The following is a 7543-nucleotide window of genomic DNA, read 5'->3' on the forward strand; positions in this document are numbered from 1 at the left end:
ACACGGATGAAATAGTTACTGACCTCAACTTACAGGATCTACCTCCCATAAAGGTCACTAGACTGTTTAGCTCAAATAAAACACCTATGTTTTTAGTCTTAGTAGAAATTCATAACATTTACAAAGGCATCTATAATCAAAAATCAATCTATGGACTCAAAATCACCCCAGTACCATTGAGAAAGAAAGCATCTTCTGGGCAGTGCCACAGATGCCAAAAATTTGGCCATGCCCAGAAGCTATGCAAAGCTCAGTTCAGATGCCTAAAATGTGGCGAGAATCACCCCACAAACACCTGCAGCAAGTCAAAATCCACCCCGGCTAAGTATGCTAATTGTGAGGGTCTTCACCCTGCTAATTATAGAGGGTGTATACATCACCCTAAAAACAGATGGAACGATCCAAATAATCAATCTACCTCGTCATCTAGTGCGAGAGTTCCTGAAGCTCAGGCTCCTTAGTCCTCCAAGAGTGAGAACATGACAACAGGTGCTCGCCCATCATTAACTGAGCCCCTTAAGAAAATGAATCTTCAACATCAAGCGAGAACATATGCTGATGTGGCCTGCTCCAAACATAGTACAAACTCAAAACCTGACTAACCCACATTCAAATCTATCAGCTATTATCACCTTTTCTATTGCAAACATGCTGCAGGATTTCAGCAACTCAAATCCATCACTAAGTGTTACAAAAAGATTCTTACAGCAAACCCAATCCATATTATCTGCACTCTGATGCATAGGAAAAAAATCCCCCCAGATTCGTTTAGGATTATTGCTTGGAATACCAACGGTATCAAAAATAAACTGTTAGAAATACAGGAATTCAATAATAGATACAACCCAGATATATTTCTAATCAATGAAACTCACTTGAGGCCTGCTGACACCCAAAAAATCAGAGGGTATCAGATTTTTAGAAATGACAGACTTGGGTATAGAGGTGGAGGTACAGCCACTCTTATCAAAAACTATATCAACCATCATTGAATAACCAACCCTACAACCACCAACCTCGAAATCACAGGAATTAATGTCCTCACAAACTCAATTGGAAACCTTAAAATTTTTTCTGCTTACAACCCTCCATTAAAGACATTATTGACCTCAGATCTGGATGCCATCCTTGGAATACAAGGACCGGTCATCATCGCTGGAGACTTCACTGCAAAACATCCTGCTTGGAACAGTAAATCTACCAATAAAAATGGTCACATCCTTTCCAGCTACACAGGATCAAACTATGCTGTTGTGGCTGGACCTACCGAACCAACTCATCTCAGTACGTCTGGCACTGCTGACATCCTGGATATAGCTATCCTGCAAGACATTAAACTACCATACAGCCTTAAATCACTAAACGAGCTGTCATCGGATCACGACCCAATTCTACTGCAATTGGGAGAACAAGAATGCCTGTCTCCTCCCTCTCATTCAGGCATATCGTGGGAGAGATTTTTCCTGGAATATGAGCTATTCTGCTTGGTGGTAGGGTGAGCCTGTCACTGAGCAGTGGCACCACCGAGTTAAATCATCCTTCAGGTTGCTTAAACAGGGAAACCGGTCCGAGTAGTGACCCTTTACTAAGGCAAGTGATATGAAGTCATTAGCCTCTCTGTACCAGTAGCTCAGACGTGAATATATTTCATGCGCAAAATTTTGTTTTGCTTACCTTGGGAAAAGGATTAAAAACCAAGTATAGAGGAAAATTGTTGCTCGCGTCCATAGCGATCCTTAAGCTATACATGTTCTCTGGGTGGTGTGCTAAATGAGCAACAGCAATAAACTGCCCGTCCATCCTAAGGATCTCCTGGCCAAATTCATGATGTCTACTGAATATATAAACCAAATATAAAATTTCTTGGTGTCTTGAACATATAATAAACCCGTGGTAAAAAAAAACTAAAAAAAAAAAAACATTTCTATATATAATACGCCCACACTTTATAGACCTTCGCTTGGCTTTGTGCCAAGAATAGTCGATTCATGCTGAAGGGCAGAAAGAAATAAGGCGATGTACGAATTGGTCGCCAACACGCGAAATCACGTGCTTTATAGATAAAATTTCCCAACTGCTATATAAGCAAAATAGTTACCACTTTAAAAACTACAATGATCATAAAAGACAAGTTAATTTTCTGACTTGTAATAATAAACAATTCATCCCACAAGACGGATTGATTACCGTACTATCGAAATGGAGTCTCCTTCTGTTGACATGCGCAGAAGTGTCGAAGGGTCTCGTATCTGTGGGTGTACTATATATATGTATACTGGGGGGGGGGGGTTCTTACCCCCCCGACACCTACGGCGCCTAATCCCCGGAGTTCCGGACAGGTAGGCTGGTTCTCCTTGAATTCTGATGACTCGAAATTTGAAGACGAATTTTGAAGAGTCTTCAAAAGGGAGCTTCTCCCCCCCCCCCCGAAAGTCGTCCTTGAATTCTGATGACTCGAAAGGGAGATTCCCCCCCTCCCCCGAGTTCCGGACTGGTAAGCTGGTTTTCCTTGAATTTTGAAGATTCAAAAGGGGTTCCCCCGGCGCCTACGGTGCTCAACCTCCAGAGTTCCCGACTGGTAGGCCGGTTCTCTTTGAATTCTGATGACTCGAATTTTGAACACTCGACACTCAGGGTAGCCCCTGAGTTTCAAATAACTTGACAAAAAACGTGACACAAAACCGTTTCACAAAAACGTTTCATAAAAAGGCTTATCATTTTATATTACAGAATAGATTAAAAAGCAGAGTTGATTGGATATATTATTGTCGTACTCCTCTTGATATGTCTTTTTATTCTTTGTTCTAATTTGACTGCTATTCTAAATATATTGCTGTAAAGCAATATATTTAGATTGGCAACATCTTAAATAAATTTCTGTATTAATTTTCTCCAAGGGTTTTTCATAATCAATGAAGGCCACGTCTGTGTTTCGTTTAGAAAGTTTCTCTTCGCTTTTCAATTAAAGTTTTTAGAGCAAAAATTGAGTCTCTGCACGATCGGTCTTCTGGAGTCCATTCTGTTTTTCTGGTAGTTTGATCACTACAATACTGGTTAACTTCACTTTTAATATTCCAGCATATAGCAGAATAATTCTACCGTAATTAAGTCATCTTTACTTCCTTTTTTTTAAAAAAATAAATAAATAAATAAACGGAATAACCAGTTTTTTCTCAAAGAGTTTGTACACATTGTATCTCATAATGTTTACAGAATATCTAATACACCGGTGTGTGTGTGTGTGTGTGTATATATATATATATATATATATATATAAAAGATTTCGATACAGAATTTGCTGGAAATGATGAGCATAAAAATATCCTTAACAAATTACAACATCTACACAACATAATATTAAAGAAAATCTGCATTTTTAATATTAATGCAGTTAACAACCTAATTTAATCTTCCTCGGCGTCCAGCATATAAAAGTATACCTTTATAGCAGTGGCGCACCCAGGGAGGGGGAAAAGGGAGCAATCCTCCCCCCCCCGAAAAAAAAGAAAGAAAAAGAAAATAAACGCTAGAAAATTTTCCAAAAAATTTTTCCTAATTAAAATTCATTTTTTTTTTTTATCTATGTTGTGTTTTCTATTTCTATACTACTTATCATGTATTGGCGATCACTGCAGATGCTCAGTCATAGGTCGCATGCAATGCGTAGTGTTTATTCTCAATCGTCTACTCAACTCCCCCTCTCCCAAGATTAAATCCTGAGTGCGCTACTGTGTGAATATATGTAAATATGAAAAGAAAAAAAAAGTATGAGAATTTCTTTATTGTTCAACACAAAATATCAAGATTCAGATTTTTCCCAATACATTGAATTAAAAAAAAATGAAATATTTTGCGGTAAATACGTTTAAATCTTTCAAAACTTGGTATAGGTCATCTGTGAACAGATTTATGAGCTTTGTCAAGCTTTATTCCCAGTGGCATAGGAACACTTTGGCATTGGGGGAAGTTGCCAAGGGCGCCAGTGACCTGCTGTGTTACCAAGTGTGTTACATTGCAACTGTCTAACTATATATATTACGAATAGTTAGGAATTTGTCTAGAGAGATAAAAGTCTAGCTACGCTGCCGAGTGTTCCACACACTGAGATAATCTAATATCGCAACTACTGGAATGATTCATTCCGAATGAGTGGTAATCTCAGCTGTGCTGTGTAATGTTATTAATGGTTGAAGAGAATAGGAAGTGGGGGTAGTGGTTAACAGTTTGCTAAATTCAACTATGAAACGCAGTAGTTTTAATACAGTATCATAGGTTTCAGAAGTTAACTCTGCTATACATAGAAGTGACCGTTACATTGATTATACAGGCAGAGTTTACGAAAATACAATCTTCGGCATTGATCGAAGTTACCTTAGCTTCCTCTACTCAAAAGAACACTTAAAATAACTTCAGAGCTTATGGGGATTGTATTTTCGTAAGCTCTCATGTCAAATTTAGGAAACTTTCATAGTTTCTAGAAATATTCGTTTAGAACTCATTTTATATCTTTAATATCCATTATTTCTATGTAATTTATTATGCAATTTCTTGGCTTGTGACATTTTTCATTTACCTTTTGAAAAGGCGCCATAATTCTAAATTTTTCATTTTTTTTTTTTTTTTAATCTCAACGTGTGATAGATCATATGGATTCATTCAAATGCCAACCATCCGGAGCAATCTGCGACCATTTCAGGCGCACGAAAAAAAAAAAAAAAAACTATTTTCCTATAGTGATTACTGTGAATAACTTGCTTGTTTCTCATTATTAATGTAGTGCATCCATCGGCATGCTTTTAAAGCAGTATGCCCTAAAAATCAGCAATTTTTGAAGAGTTATTTTATTCATCTGTTGCAATATACAGGGATCATAAAAAATTAAGATATTTCAGAAAGGAAGTACATTGGTAGCATAGGATGACTTTGAAAATTTCGTAGCTATGCGCCTTCTTTAAGTGTCCCATTTTCAATAAAATATTGTGCTAGTGGCACCCTTCTGACACCAGCCCAACCATTGCGTTCCTACCTCTGCATGACGATATATCTCTTAGCCTTAATAGGAAAACGTTCATGTTATAACAGTCGAAGTTTCTCATGGTAGTACGTGTGATATAACACAAGTTAACGAAATAATTTTGTTACGAAGGATGAACATTGATTTGTTTGCCAACAACTTTCGTTTACAGTAGCTTGACTTTAGTTATTGTTGAATTAGAACTTCGTTTGAAAAAAGAAATCGGCAAACAACACTCCTTAAGTCAGCATGGTGAATACATTGCAGCGAAATAAATAACCAGTGTGAAGGAAGTTTGGTTTTACAATTTGAAGTACCATGGTGTTTTTATAAAAGTGGAATGCTCAAAAAAACATTTGCTTATACATAGCAAATATATAGAGCATGGAGTGGGGAAGAAAGAAAAAAGAAGACCATGTAATTGCTTGATGTGATAGCCAGAAAAAATAAAACATCACAGAAATAAAGTGAACGGGAAGTTAGATAGCTCTAACGTAACAACTGCCGATACATTCCTGTGATTCATTTACCATAATTTATCATTTTAGTTTCCTTTAAAATTATCGTGAATTTTTATTTTTTTCCCCCCTCTAACTCTTTAGAATAGCAGAGTGGACACTATCATCTGCTTATTACACATACATACAGGGTGTTTCAAAAAGAATGTCAAAATGAATTCCGGCTTGATGTACGTGCAGCAGGTGGAGGGCACATTGTGCATTTGTAATTGTGGTGAGTGAAACTTTAGGCCTTACTTCATACTTGGTAATTTATTTTGTAACTGTACCACATATTCATTATTAAATATAATTATTTGAAATCTGGTCATTATTTTTGAAACATCCTGTATATATTTTAATTCTGACCATTTTAAATTGCATTGCCTTTTAAAATTTGAAATGCATTTTTAAAAAAATTTTATTTTATTTTCAGAAACAGTTTTTTAATTTTTTGAGGAACTTGGTAAGGATTACACCATCCATATCCTAAAAGACAATGACACGAACCTTCCCTGCTGACTTTTTAGTTCGAAACTTCTTTGGCTATGGAGAACCTTTGTGTCTCCACTCCATTGACTGTTGTATGTTCTCTGGGTCATAGTGACGAAGCCATTTTCATCAACGGTCAGGATACGAGCTAAACAAATTTGCACCTGATTTCTCAAAATGATCAAAAATCCCTTGAGATGACAACACATGTTTTCTCTTTTGGTCGGCATTCAAACCTTTGGGGACACTTGGCTGAGAGTATCTGCATTTCCAGATTTTGGTAGATAATGACACCAGCTCGTTCCCTGGATGTCTCCAGAGTCTTTGCAATGTTTTTGGCTGGCATTTGTTCATCAAGGATCATGGCATGCACTGCATCGAAGTTATCAGGTGTGATCGCTGTGGAAGGTCTCCAGCCCAGGATGCCCAGCTTTCAATTGTTGGTTATACTGGAAGGCACAGTCCCCTAAATTCTCACGCAATGTTTGGTGAATCTCAGTTGCAGACTTTTCTTGCAGCACGAAAAACCTGACGGCCCGCACTTCTGTGTCTTCGAATTTCTTCAAATACTAACATGTTTTCTTATATAACCTAAATGAAAAACAATTATTACGATTTCAGGAAACATAGGTGTTAAAGGGTTTTAAGGTATGATCTTCCTTGTGGTTTATATCAGATGCTTTAACGTCGTTTTTGTTCTAGGTGTTTATCAGAACTTTTTAGTTCCCCCCCCCGTACAGCTTGTTACTTTCAACTGGTCCTTTCACCACACCACACAACTAGTGACTTCCTCTTCAGAGATATCGCAAAGACACATGTTGATATCGAGTTTACCGAATTCCTCATGTGTACCTCCAACTGACTTATCATCAGTGTTCATTCATCATTCCTCCTCCCTCCCCATTGATCTCAAGTTCTGTAGGACGTTATTTTCACGAGGATGAAATCCTTTATGAAATATTCATTTAACATCTGAACTATATCTGCCTCATATCATTCACTGCAACCCGCATGCCCCGCAAAAAAATCGCTTTCCGAACGAAGTCGGATAAATAGTAGTTTACCTTATATAAGTGACCTGAAAGATATATCCCTCACAAAACAATTAAAAAAAAACATTGCATACACATCTTCACTCCACATGCCTTATAATACATTTTTCGGTGAACTGTATTTTCGATGAATTGTGATTTTTCGATGAATTGTTGTTTTTCGATCAATTGCGTTTCGGTGAATTGTGTTTTCGATTAACTGCTGATCAGTGATTTGCTTTTTCGATGAAATGATTTTCGATGAATTGATTATTCGGTGAATTGCTTTTTCGATAAATTGTCATTCGATGAATTGTCTTTCGGTTAACTGTTTTTCGGTGAACTCTCCGGATACCACTTGAGCTTCAGGCGGATTTAATGCTAAAATTGCAATTTAACAACATTGCTTTGACGGGTTTTTATAACTTTTATTTGGTGGAAGAAAAATATACAAATTTACGCGCCTTTTCAAGAAAAATCATTTATTTTTCCGGCAGCGTGAACAGTTT

The sequence above is a fragment of the Typopeltis vanoorti genome, chromosome 12 (assembly GCF_054136105.1).
Source record: "Typopeltis vanoorti isolate ZY-2024b chromosome 12, IOZ_Tvanoo_1.0, whole genome shotgun sequence".
Lineage (NCBI taxonomy): Eukaryota > Metazoa > Arthropoda > Arachnida > Uropygi > Thelyphonidae > Typopeltis > Typopeltis vanoorti.